Below are 15244 nucleotides of genomic sequence, written 5' to 3'. Positions count from 1 at the left end.
ATTCTAAACTTATATGCATTGATCCTCTTAATGATTATGCACAAAGTCAGAAAGACTTGACAACAATCATTACAGAGCATTCCAAAGGAGATCAGCTCCTTGGAAACATCCTTATTGCATTAAGTTTCCTAATCTTACACAGATTGAATAATTTCTAACTCTGAAACATTTCCATATTCCATTTTGACTATCACTTCTGAACAAGAGTTGCCTCCTTACAGATTATGTCAATATGGTCCTTCCAGAATTAACATTATACTTCCAACTGTCCTTGAGCAACCAATCTTTGGTAAACCTTAGATTGTCCTCGACAATTGCTTAATCATTTTAGTCATATCCAATTCTAGACCTTTTCCCTTCATAATGCCCCAGGCATTTGGAAAATTTTAGAAAGGATGAATATAGCACATGTAATCGATCCTATATCCGAAGCATATGGGACACGATTCATGATGTCTCACATAAAGACTAAACCAGTCTTTTGCTATAATATTTCCATTTCAATTTGCCAAGTTCTCAAAATTCAGATTATGAAAAGGGATGCCGTAATCATAATCGAATTTTAGAACGCAAATAATGGACCCATATATAGAATTTCCTTATGTTGAGCCATTCCAACATGAAATTCATATATATATCCTTGATTAAATACGATTAAAATCTCAATCTAAGCTTTTTAGAATTGAAATGAAGTATAATTTCCTCTCCCTTAATTATAGCAAAACAACTTTTTCAACCCCTGCAACCTCACGAATTGAAACTTTTGTTTTCTATAATTAACATTGCTAACTTGCAACCTTTGTCATAATTATCATGCTCCCACTAACATGATGATTATTAGCATAACACTTATGCTCCCACTAGCTTTGACATGTACTCAGAAATCAGCTGACTTTCTTACCAAAGTTCAGATTTCTGATACTAGATTGTTTTGATAAAACTTTATCAAAATCATACACCTCTCTTAGATAGCTCACATGTGTGTCTAAACAATTTTAGAACTATGAAAAGGGATGCCGTAATCATAGTCTCAATTGTTTAGACCTTTGCCACTTCTCACAAGTCCATGTTAGTGTGCCGGTAAACCACACACGCTCCACTAACGACTTTGAGAATGCAAATATCACAATTGCTATCTAGCTAAAATCTACTTAGTGAAAGTGTTTCCTCACCATCATTTTCATGAATCGGAGAGAAACCTTATGACACTTAGATTTAATAGTGTATGTGTTCTTATCCATGTGAATTTGTCAAAACCATAATCACAAGACAAGGTTAGTGACAAATCCAAACTCATATTGATTAAACTTGTGCAATCTTAAATTCTTGCCATTTGGAAGCTCAGGTGCCTGCCATTGCTTCCAAGTAGTTGTGCAACCAATTGAGAACTCTCAGAACTCCTATGCAAAGCCAACTTGAATAGGCACAAAAATTTCAACACGATAGGTTATAAACCTCAAGTCGTGTGCTAGTGAAGGACTTTAAGTTTTATTCTTGATTAAGTCTTGAAACTTTCAAGAGCTTTAAGACTCCCACTGTCCTCTTTACATATAAGACTCCCTTGTCAAATATTCAAGAGATAGTGCGGATTCTTTATCAAGACTAACACTTTACACAATTGGCCTAAGTTGGTCTCTGTTTTATCCAAAACATCACAACTTACCAATTTCAAATGTACAAGAGTAGATAACCTTTTACTCTTACATTTGACTAGTGTTAACAAACCCTCTTTAAGATATGTCACTCAAGTTATAATCTTGGAGTATGACTCTAAGAATTGTTTTGGAACGAAGTATGACTCATCTTTTTGATTTAACCATTTCAACAATTCATGACTCCTCTTCTTGACTTTAGAGGACCAATTGTGATATGGTATCTTAATCATTAAGATGATCATAAGCATGATACTAAAGTACTCTCCCATCTTTTCAGATTTGAGAAACTTTTATCTTTCTGCCATACTTTGATTCTTCTTATTCGTTCTGTCTCACATTGAAACTTCTCCAATGCTACAGACTTATACTTAAACTTATAAGTATAACCATATTTACTGAACTTAAGTAAATCATGACGAATAGTCTTCTTGATCTTTTGTGGTGGACTTGACCAGTGCATAAGAATGTGTACTCGATCCCTTAGTCCTTTCCTTATTCACATAAGGAATTAGTCTTAATTTTCCAAGATGAAAGTTCTCATTCATCATACTATACAACTTGCATGATTCCAAGTTTCGGTCCAATTGAACCTTGGGTGATGAGAATCTTTCCTTATTTGGTAATATTAGACACTACCACAACCGAAAGAATCAAATCCATTTTTCCAATATTGCTATCAATGGAATCTTATAAGCAACAACTTTTCACAAATGCCATTGTAAGGATACTTAAAATAAATAAAATCAAAACCTTTTTCTTTTATTTTAAAACTTTGCGGAAAAACTTATCCTTACAATCCATATGAAAACCTTGTTGTTATCTATTCCTAAGCAATATAAATATCATAACTCTTAAGTAATAGCCCAAAATTCTGATCACCGAACCATGCGATTGAAATCCATCTTCGCGATCAGAATCAGCATGTACTTAATAGAGTTAGACAATGGACTTTACCTGAAGTAGAGCCAAAATTATTGACTTTAACATCCTTAGGTAAATTTGGCAGGTTCGTAACCAATGCCCCTTCCTTTGGCAATAGTTACCTATGGATCCTTGATAATGGGACTATCTCAGACTTCGCCTCTCTCTTTACCATTGGGTCAACAGAGTTAACTATGGCCGATCCCTTTCCATTGGGAAGAGAGAGCTTTACTGGATATCCAATGTCAATGTCCATAGCGTTTTAGGAAGTTGATCTTAGCAAATAGATAAGATCATTAAGGGTCTTGTCTTAGTCTGTTTCATAGGATTCCCAAAAGAACTCACTATGTGACTTAGAAAGTAGTTGAGCCACCAACTTTCTCAAGACTTTGACACCCAACTCTCCCGGCTTGTCAATATGTGACTACATCTCCAAGATGTGATCACACCTAGACCTTGCCTTGCCAATAGGGCTTGAGTGACCTTAAAATTTTTAGGAACTTGTGGGTTAGGGAGAATAATTGGAGGAGGTGAAAGAAGTATGATATCCATGGGACATCATCTTCATTTAGGAAAGCTTGTTTCAAGAGATTTGGGAAGATCATAAATGTCTAGACCAGACATCTTTTTGGGAGATATTCAAGATAGTTGATTTAAAGTCCTTAATATGACACCCAATATGAAATATTAAGGCTAGGACACAACAAACTATTTTATAACTTAGAAGAGGGATGCCGTAATCCAAGCTATAAAATATTTGAAGGTAGGTGAATGACGATTCACCAATTTCCACCATGAAAAACGAAATAATTTATTAGGTTTTAATTGGATTTGAAAGTCCTAGATCTTTGAGATTCATTGAACTGTTCAAAGGCATGTTTCAATCTCGAGTGTGCCCTTCAGGTTTTGTGACTGGGATACCGAGGATCACAAAACAAGGTGTGAATAACCATGCAAATATACTTGGTACCCTTAATATTTACCCCTTAATCAGTGTGCCGGTTAACCACACACGCTCCACCGATACTATGATAAATATTAAGTTACCCTTTGCCTACCTTGTTAAGTCCAGGTTAGTGTGCCGGTTAACCACACAAGCTCCACTAACGACTTAAGCAAAGTGCAAAGTGTAATTTCATGGGTTAGCACCAAATTCACATTTTCCTAAGTAACTAAGATTGGGTATTAATAAGAGTTTAGTTACTTAGTATTTATCATTAATACTTTTAATGAAAGGAGAATTATAGTCCTTGTCCTACCCGTTCGGCTAACGACCCTCCACCAGTCAAGGAAGCGGTGGGTGAGAGTGGACACCCATTAAACTGCCATTTTATAGGCAGTAACCTTATACCCCCCCCCCCCTTATAGACCGACTTCGTGAATGAGGCCTACTAACGGTAAGACTGACTTTACTCTTATACATATATATAAATATTATTAACTTATAATATTATAAAGTATAAGGGTTGAATTTTAACTTTTAAAATTCTAAGGGCTAACTTGGAATTAAAGTATTCATAAGTGAAAACTTTTCAAATTCCAAAACTTGAGGGCAAGTTTTGAAACTATTCAAAACTAATTAATTCCATAACTTATGAGTTTAAAGTAGTTTTAATTAAAAAAAAAAACTCTTCAAGTTCATAACTTGAGGACAAGTTATGGAAGACTTTAAACTAATTAATAAAAAAAATAACTTTTTTTTATTGTAACTTATGGAACTAATTAAGGTTACACTTTTTTTTTTAATTTAATGAAGAGACTCTTGAACCTCCATAACTTGAGGACAAGTTATGGAGTCATAAAACCATTTAATTAGAACTAGACTCTTCATTTTGTAACTTTTGCCAACTTTTATGAGTTTTATGATTCTTAAATGTGACTTTTCATATAACTTGAGGACAAGTTACAAAAACACACTTTGGAATCAACTCTTAGATTAAAATGGATTGAAAACAACTATTTCACACAACTTTTCTATTAATCTAAGAACCTCATAAGAACAAGATAATTCAAATCATCAATCTTCAAGAAATTAGCAAGAACATACAAACTAATACAAATCTTGAAATTATGACAATTATCTTAGAAATTGGATTAGCATGAACATTACCACATCAAAAACAAGTTTATAAGTCCAAAAACATCTTAGGGTAATGTTCCTAGTCCAATTCCAGCCAAAACAATTGAATATATGCATCCAACTCGATTTTTCAGCTACTTTTGCAAGTATAACAAGAAATCAAGCATAGGCTCTGATACCACTGTTGGGTTATGAGCATTCTAACACTCCTAAGTGTACATGCAACCCTAAATACCTTGGATCTATGTTTTCTCTATTATACATACAATTATAAACATCCAAGGTATTATCCTAATCTAGCATACAAAATAATAAATATAACAAGATAGAATACATACCTCTTTGATGTAGAATGTCTTCATGAAGCTTGAGTGCCTAGTGCCCCAAGTGTGACACCTCAAATGGTTCACACAACACCAAATACACTTGGAATAACTTGAGAGAAACTTGAACACTCCTTGAAATCGTCTAGCCCTCACACTCACACATTAGTGCACGATTTCTTGAGCCATGGGATTCTTTTATATGGTGGCTATTAGGGTTACACCATGTAACTCATAACTTTACCCATTCCTTATGCTCCATGGATTTTAACCTCCATGGAGTATCCATGGGTCACCCCATGGACTTAGTCCAACATAAGGAATCTTGGATCACAAGCCCACACATATAAGAATGAATGATTTACACAATCAACCCATATATTTAATTAGTCTCCTTTTGATCACTTAATTAATTCTTGATCAATACTAATTAAATAACCTTATTAATATATTAGAACTTATAATATATTAACCAACCTTAAGTGTTATTTCTCTCATTATAGTCTATCCAAATGCATGATGCCATGCAACCCAAATGGACCATGTCGGGTCGGGTCAAGTCTTACCAATTATAGTTATGGACTTAGACATTAATCCAACACATACTTGTTCAAGATTTCAAGATTCAAAGTACACTGTTATTTAGGGGCGAAGCCTCTAAACGAACGGGGGTTCCCGGGCAGTGCCCTTAGGAGCGGGGTCTAAGGGGTGGCAGCCCTTGGCTGGGGTCGAGCTGCTATATTAAAAAATGCATCAAAAATCCGATTTTTTAGAAAATTGACCCTTTTTCCTGAGATCCGTTTTATGACAGGTTTGGTAGTTTTGATGACAGTTTGTAACTGTCTAGTGACAGTTTTCAGACAGGAATCATATACCCATTTTTGGTCATTTTCTGGTACACTTCTTGAAGAACATTTTCACATACATTCTATAATTTCGTATCTCTAAATTTCATCCAATTGAGTGTTCGATCTGTACCATCAAAATACTTCCATTTGATAGTGAATCACGAATTTCAGAGAATCCAAGCAATCTGTTCATCCCCTATTTCTAACAAATATCACGTCTCACGTCATGAGCTCAATATAATTGATGTTTGGCAAGGAAACTGCATTTCGCGTAGTTATCTTCTGGAATATTCATTCTCATGTCATAAGCAGTAATAGATCACATCGTGAGCTTCTATTTAACTCAATTTTCTCTTCTTGTATGCTCCATTAAGCTCCCAGCTCGGCTCCAGTCCTTCCAGGTTTCAGCTTTTGTCGGTTTTTGTCCATTTTCCTCAAGAATGTCATATTTGGCTGTAAATGTAATTTAACTCAATAAGTACCAAATATATTTGCAAATAACCAAAATATAGTCTAATTGTATTAAAATAATGCCTAAATATATGTATAAATGTGACCATATCAAAATACCCCACACTTGTCTTTTGCTTGCCCCCAAGCAAAACTGATTTTCCTTATCATCACATCAAACCCCTAGCTACCAACATCACACAAGACAATCAATTTGAGCCTCTCCATTACATCAAGACCATAATGCATGTATTTGTGTCTAAATTTCCTAAAAACCTCTCCAATCCTAAATACTTACGATCCTCATAAACACGCTCCCACTTATTTTGAACAGCACTCATTTTATGCATCCCTCCGAATATATCCCTAGAAAACTTTCTTAACCTCAAGGTATTTTTGGTTAAGCTCCCAAGCATACACATGCAATCAGTTGATCAAGAAAGAGTTGAGCAAAATCCACTCTTTTGTTGCAAGCAATGGAATACTGAATTCTTGCTCAAATAGGTATGACTGATCTAAGCTCCCAGTTTTGTGTCCAAGGTGTTTACAAATCACCCCTGATAAGTACTTCCACCCTACACTATAACATTGACGAAGGTGTATTTGGTTAGATCATGAGAGGTGCGCTGAAGGGAAAAGTTATACCCTAATCTTGAACGAATAGACTTGCATATTTCTTTAGCATGGATTTCAAAATAGTTTTCTGATCGGGGAAGATGAAGAGTAGTTCGAAAAGTTTCTACATTGATAGTAAACCTAGATTGACCATCTCTAATGGTTCCGGTAATGGTTTGAGCACTAGAATCAACAAAGCAGGAATAACATAACTCACATACTTGCTTAGGGTATAATGACTATGGGAAGTCGCAGAAAGCATATCGAAGAGGACAGATTTTGATGTAGTTGACGAAGTCTTCAATTTCTGAGTTCTTAAAGTGTTTTGGGATAACATAAGAGAATGTCACATTGTTTTCTTGAATGACAATGGGAGAATCAAGGGCATGAGGTCCTTTGACAATATTAGCATTAGAAGCAAACTCATAAAGAACCTTTGACATGATGAGAGCTTGAGGAAGATGATTGTTGAGAGAGCCCTTTTTCATGAGAGAGAATCAACTGCTTGAATGAATTGTGAAAGTGACCTAGGAGAGATAATTTTCCAAATTTATCTGTAAATTTTCTTCCCATTTATGCAATCATGATTGGAGAAGGCAGCGCCGTAAAAATCTCGTATTCCAAGATACAGTTACATCTTTTAATCATAATACAAAAGTTATTGTTGAGATAAAGGAATTATGTATCAGTGAGACATAGCGTCAGCGACAATAATCATTAGCGGAAGCAAGTAGCGTATCAGAGTTACAGTTGGTAATCAAGTGAGTTCGTGATATCTCCTGATAGTATAGGTTTAAACTATCATTCAGTGACATACTATTGCGAGATCTGATCAGCGTATGGTTCTATACACTTAATCATTAACTTATTTTATTAGAAGAATAAAGGGCAAGAACGGAATGATGCATGTAATACATTCCGGTATAAAATGTAACCATCCTTAAAGAGTGTAAAAGTTTTATCAGTGTATGGCTAATACAGTGAATCGTTAACTTCTTTAATAGAAGAATTGTTAGGAAGGAACGGGTAGGTGCATGTAATACATCACAGACAATGATATAGCCATTGACATAGATTTTTGGAATCCTCATCAGCGTTTGACTTCATATGCTGAATAATAAAATTATGAAGAAGAGTATATGGTGAGAAAGGATTGTTGTGTGTGATAATGATGGGTTTTGAGCAAAACATACAATCATATGTGTGCATGCAACCCTAATTGAATTGGATCTAGGTTTTCTCTAATTGAACATGAAACTTGAACACAAAAGAAGAAACCCTAGGTTCTATGTATTATAATCAAATTCACACAATACGGATTAAAATACATACCTTGATTGTTATATTGTAATAACAATCTAAAAACTTTGCTTGAAAGACCTTTGGTAGCAAGTGCCACAAGTGTCGCGCCTCTAATGGCTCACAAACAAACCTAGCAACCAAGGATTACTATGGAAAGAGAGAAGGGAAGTGCAAAATTCGGCTCTAAGCCTTTCTTGGAGTGTATGGGACGAAATCCAACCCTGTAGGGGTTTATATAGGTGATAAGGAAGGTTTAGGATAAGGCAGGTGTATCTTAGATAACCTTAATCCCTTAACTTCCTCCCTAAGGCTTCCAAGGCACCCTTAGAGCCCAAGGAAACCCCGGGATCATCTAGATTTCGTTTCCCCCTCTAAGGGAGGTTCTAGAATGCTCAATTATCAACTATTGAGCATTGTCACCTTTAGTCCCTGCAGTTTCAATTAATTCCTTCAATCCCAAAATTAACTCCAAGTTAATTTCTGATTAAATATTAATTAAACTATATGATTACTAATTAATATATTATTCACATAATACATTAATTAAATCATTTATTTTGATTTCAAATTAATTTATCAACCAAGTAATAAATTAATAAATCATTCTTCTCTCTCTAACAATCATCCTATTCCATTGCCAGGTTTGAAGGCAACCCAAAAGGACATTGCTACTATCAATTCAAGTTTATAGCAATTATAGTTATGGGCTTAGACACCTAATCCAACAGTCTCCCACTTGGATAAGTCTAATAACTATAGTCGCAAGTATAACTACCAAATTGACTAGAAAATTGTAGCTACCAAAATCCGTTGTCGAACTCTGACCCAGTCAGTGACATGTCCTTAGATAAAGGATCAAATATTACTCCATTCTACAAGATATCATATCGACATGAGACATGAATTATAATCATTCTCTCTATCCATACGTTGTTTCCCAATTTCCGATTTATGACAACTGACTGCAGACTACAATTGACCACATCAACCTAGTCCAGGCTTGGCCAAACGCTTAGGGTGTCATCACTAAATCATCGAGGGGCCCACAGATATTGCTTTTATCCCACTTTGGGTAAAAGGAACGGATAAACTTCAACTCATATGTTTGTACTATTTACTCATCAAATCACACATAACAATACGTTTTATAACATCAAGCTACTGATGCGTTTACATATTATTAATGTGCAACCGATTCGTAAACAACAACTCATATATCTCCGTTTCAGGAGTATAAGATATTATCGTCTCACAATCACTCATGATAAAATCCATGAAGTGATTCATGTGAGCGTGGGTTTAACCCAATACTCAAATCCTATTTCAGAAGTACTCATGAACATTGCAGCAAACTTGTGTTATGTCTAAACACTTAGACAATCTACAGTCGGATTCATGACAACCTTACCTCATTACTTACATCCAAAGTATGATTGACTGTGGATGTTTGAATAATCTTATTATTCAGGAAGTAAAACATGCGAAGTGAAACACAAGAATAATCTAATCCAATATGGTCTCAACACTTTTGAATATAAATAGAACACTTATTATTTAATCACCATATTGATTACACATTATTCATTGTATAATGTTTCGACTAATCAACTTAATACTTGAATTAAAACAATAGTTATCCCATGCTCCAAGCATGCACACTATGTTTACCTATGGTCCTTACTTTGTGAAATAGATCAATTGAACACATTTCCAATGATGCTCATTTCACAATTCCAAATCCTTATCATAATTGCAAGAATACCAAATTCTTCCACTATTAGAATGTGTTAGATTCTAAGCTATCATGCAATGATCATTTTGTAATGTCTAGGCACCAAAGTCAGAGAGACTTTGCCAATTACAAAACATTCCACTGGAGATTGTTACAAGACAATTCCATAGATATGAAGTCTCATATTCAAAGTACATTCCTTTGAATATCCTTCTTGCATAAAAGTTTCTACACATAGATTCTTAATATCCAACTCCCATTATGGAAAACATTTCCATATTTGCCATATGACAATTCATTCTTAATAGAATCCCATCTATTCATGATTATGTCAATATGGTCCATCCATTACTATACTTCCAACTGCCCACAAGCGACCAATCCTTAGTGAAGCTTAGATCGTCCTTGACAGTTGTTTAATTAGTTTAGCATATCCGGTTCTGGTCCTTTTTCCCTCTTAATGCCCTAGGCATTTGGAAAATCAGAACAAGCAAATATTATAACATATGCAATCGATCCTATACCCGAAGCATATAGGATACGATTCATAATAAAGATATGATACTTTACCAATCTCTTGTTATAATATTTCCATATATGGAATTTCCAACGTTGAAACATTTCAACTTGCTATTCATATATGCTCATGACTAAGTTCGATTAATACTTCAATCTAAACTTTTAGATTCGAAATAAAGTATAAGTATCCTCTCCCTTACTATAGCAAAAAAACTTTTCAAACTCTGCAACTTTGCAAATCAAAACTTTGTTTCCTATAAATAGCATTGCTAGCTCGCAACACCTATCATAATGATTATGCTCCCACTAGCACAATAATTATGTCCTTACGAGCATAGCACTTATGCTCCCACTAGCTTTGACATGTACCCATAAATCAGCTGGACTTCTAGAAATCAATACTTATTGACTTTCTTACCAAAGTTCAGATTTCTGATATAAGATGCTTCGATAAGACTTTATCTAGGCTTCTCAAACTCATACACTTTTCCTTAGATAACTCATATGCGTGTCTAAACTTTTTCAGAATTTACAGCAGCAAGTCCCGAATGTTTAGACTATTTTCCATTTCTCACAATTCGAACTATGAAGAGGGATGCCGTAATCATAATCGAATTTGAGAATGCAATTAACACAACTGCTATCTCTTTAAATCTACTTAGTGAAAGCATTTCCTCACAATCATTTTATGAAGCGGAGAGAAACCTTTGCCACTTAGATTTTATGGTGTATGTATTCCTATCCATGTGAATTTGTCATAACCATAATCACAAGACAAGATTTGTGACAAATCCAAACTAATATGGAATGAACTTGTTCAATCTTAATTTCTTGCATTTAGTAGTATAGGGCCTACAATTGCATCCAGGTTGTTAAGCAGCTCACCTATACCGATCAATGTACTTTCATTGATCAAGGTGCTTTGTCTTATGCAATCCAATGAGAACTCATAGAACTTACATGCATAGTCAACTTAAATGGAATGGCATAGAACCAAGAATATGTCAAAACAATAGGTTATAAACCTCAAGTCGTGTGCTAGTGATAAACAATAGGTTTATTCTTGATTAGTTCTTGAAACTATTCAATATCATTAAGACTCCCACTGACCTCTTGACATATAAGATTCTCTGTCAAGGAACATTTCTCGACAAACAAACATTCAAGAGTTAGTTCGGATTCTTATCAAGAAAAAACACTTCATACAATTGGTCTTAGTTGGTCTTTGTTTTATCCAAAACATCACAACTTACCAATTTCGAATGTGCAAGAGTAAGAAACATTTCTACTCCACATTTCATGAGGTGTTATAAACCTACTTTAGATATGTCACTAAAGGTGCAATCTTGGAGTATGACTCTAAGACTCAATTTTGAAACGAAGTATGATTCACCCTTTTTTATTCAACCATTTCAACAATTCCCGATTCCTCTTATTAGCCATACAAATGTACTAAGGTGTCCTTAGAGGATCAACTGTGACATGGTTTCATAATCACTAAGACGATCATAAAACACGATACTCAAGTACTCTCATTTCCTTTCAGATTGGAGAAACTTTTATCTTTCTGCCTAATTGATTCTTCTTATTCGTTCTGCTATACATTGAAACTTTTTCAATGATTCAGAATCACACTTAATCTTGTAAGCATAACCATATTTACTAAACTTTTAGTAAATCATGACGAATAGTCTTATCATTCTTTGAGGCGGACTTGACCAGTGCACATCAATGTGTACCAGATCCTTCTGCCCTTCACTTGACTCATATCTACATGTGAACAAGTAATTAGTCTTAATTTCCCAAAGATGAAAATTCTCATTCATCACACAATACAAGTCGTATGATTCCAAGTTTCTATCCAATTGAAACTTGGGTGATGAGAATATTTCCTTATTTGGTAAATTTCTGACACTACCACAAACGATATTACTAAGAATCAAATCCATTTTCAATATTGCTAAAAATATATAAACACCAATTTTCATAAATGCCATTGCAATGAAATATAAATAAAACAGAATCAAAATTTTTCTTTATTTATAAAAAATGCGGAAAACTTGTCCTTACAACGCAAGTACAAATGAAAACTATGTCACTAAATATTCCTAAGCAATCTATCATAACTCCTAAGCAGCAGCTCAAAAATCTAATCATCGAACCAAGCGATCGAAATCCATCTCTTTGCGATCAGACTCAACTCACTCTTCCTTTAAGCTTCCTTTCTCTTTTCCGATCCTACAAAACATCAAAATGCAATCTTATTACATCATGTATTAAGAATCTATAAATAGGAACCTAATAGAGTTAGATAGTGGACTTACCTGAAGTAGAGTCATACATTTTTACTTTACCATCCTTGCGATCTTTCAGGTAGATACGGCAGCTTCGCATCTAATGCCCCTTCTCTTGGCAATAAAAACAAACATACTCTTTTGGAATGGTACATGGAACTATCTCAGATTCAACCTTTCTCTTTACCATCTGGTCAAACAGTTTGACCTTGGCCGATCCCTTTCCATTGGGAAGAGAAAGCTTTTCTGGACTTCCAATGTGGCCATTGTCAATGTCCATGGAAGTTTGGGAGATTGATCTTCTAGACAAATTTGCTTGACCAGTGCTCCAAATCATTGCTGATTCAGTAGCAATAAGCAAATAGGTTAGATCAATAAGGGTCACGTCGTGGTCTCTCATATAGTAGTCCTTAATGAACCTACTATATGACTTAGGAAGTGATTGAAGAACCAAGTCAACAGCCAACTTCCTTGAGACAACGACACCAACATTCCCAGCCTGTCAATATGCAACTTCATCTCCAAGACGTGAGCACATACATACTTTCCATCTTCGTGCTTGCTTGCCAATAGGGCTCGAGTGACCTTGAACTTTTCAAGGCGACGAACACGTGGGTCAGGGAGAACTATTGGAGGAGGTGGAGGAAGTGAAGTATGATCTCTAGTTCCTTGATCGAAACGTGGAACATCATCTTCATGAGGAAAGCTTTTTCCAAAAGATTCGGGAAGACCATAGTTGTCAGAACTAGACATCTACAAAAGGGAGAAATTCAAGTTAGTTGATTCAATCCTTAATATAACACTCAAATGAAATATTAAGGCTAGGATCCAACACAATAATTTACAATTCGGAAGAGGGATGCCGTAATCCAATTGTAAACTATTTGTCGGTAGGTAAATGACGATTTACCAATTCCACTACGAAAACGAAATTTTAAACGAATTAGGTTTTAAATGAAACTCCTAGATCTTTTGAGATTCATTGAACTTTTCAATGGCATGTTTAATCTAGATTATGCCCTTCAAGTTTGTGACTGGGATACCGAGGATCACAAACAATGTGTGAATAACCATGCAAATTAGCTTGGTTATCTCGATGTCATTTATCATCTAATCAATGTGTCGGTTAACCACACACGCTCCATTGATCAATGATAATTTACGAGAAACCCATTTCCATCCTTTATTAGTCCCATATTAGTGTGTCGGTAAACCACACACGCTCCACTAACGACCAATAAGGTGCAATGTGCAATTTCATGGGTTAGCATCAAATTCACATTTTCCTAAAGTAACTAAGATTAGGAATTATAAATGGTTTAGTTACTTTATAATTCATTATACTTTTAATAAGAATTTAGTGTCCTATCCTACCCGTTCGGCTAACGACCCTCCTGATGGGTTTTGAGCATTCTAACACTTCCTAAGTGTACATGCAACCCTAATAACCTTGGATCTATGTTTGTCTAATTATCATGCAAAGTTGAATTCCAAGGTTATATTCCTATCTAGCATACATGGGGAACAAATTTTAACTTGCATGAAAGATAGAATAACTTACCTTGTTGTTGCTTATGATCCTTGAAACCTTGTGAGCCTAGCACCCTAAGTGTGATGCCTCAAATGCTTCACACAACACCAAATACTTTTGGAATGACTTTAGAGAGAATACACACTTCTAAAATCGGCCTAGCCCTCTTGTTTCTTATGTGTAGCCAATTTTGGTGGAGAATGGGTTTCTTATATAGTGTTGACACATCTAGGGTTACACCATGTAAACCCTAATGTGTCATGACTCTTCATTTCCATGACCCATGGGTTTGTAACTCCCATGGAGCATCCATGGAGCATCCTATGGGTGGAACCCAACTTGATAATCCATGGAGCCTCTTAGCCCACTATATAAGATATGGAAGATTTACATAATCTACCCATATATTTAATTAGTTATCTTTTGATCACTTAATTAATTCTTGATCAAACTAATTAAATAATATTATTAATATATTAGAACTTATAATATATTAATAAACCATAAGTGTTATTTCTCTCATTTTAGTTTATCCAATTGCATGGTGCCATGCAACCCAAATGGACCATGCCGGGTCGGGTCAAGTACATACCAGAAATAGTTATGGACTTAGACACCTTATCCAACAGTCTCCCACTTGGATAAGTCTAATAACTATAACTGCAATACTTCAGGAACCGATCGGCAATCGTAGCTCTTCCAAGGTCTCTCGGAACTGAGAAGATGATGATACGCCATTTAAGATAAGTGATCATATAATCCTCTGTTCTAGATATCAGCCGGACAAATACATGGAACAATGTCTTACTTATTGTCCAGCAGTTTGTTTCCCGATTTCCGATTTGTTTGACAAAGAACTTAATTGAACACATCAACTTAGTTCTGACCGGGCCCGGTACATAGGTCAAAACAAAATCATCGAGGGGCCCATATATCAGCTTCTAATCCAAGAAGGAACAGATAAACTTCGACTC

Source organism: Lactuca virosa, chromosome 8, assembly GCF_052849685.1.
Source record: "Lactuca virosa cultivar CGN04683 chromosome 8, Lactuca_virosa_CGN04683_v6, whole genome shotgun sequence".
Lineage (NCBI taxonomy): Eukaryota > Viridiplantae > Streptophyta > Magnoliopsida > Asterales > Asteraceae > Lactuca > Lactuca virosa.
Note: the sequence above shows the minus strand (reverse complement) of the source record.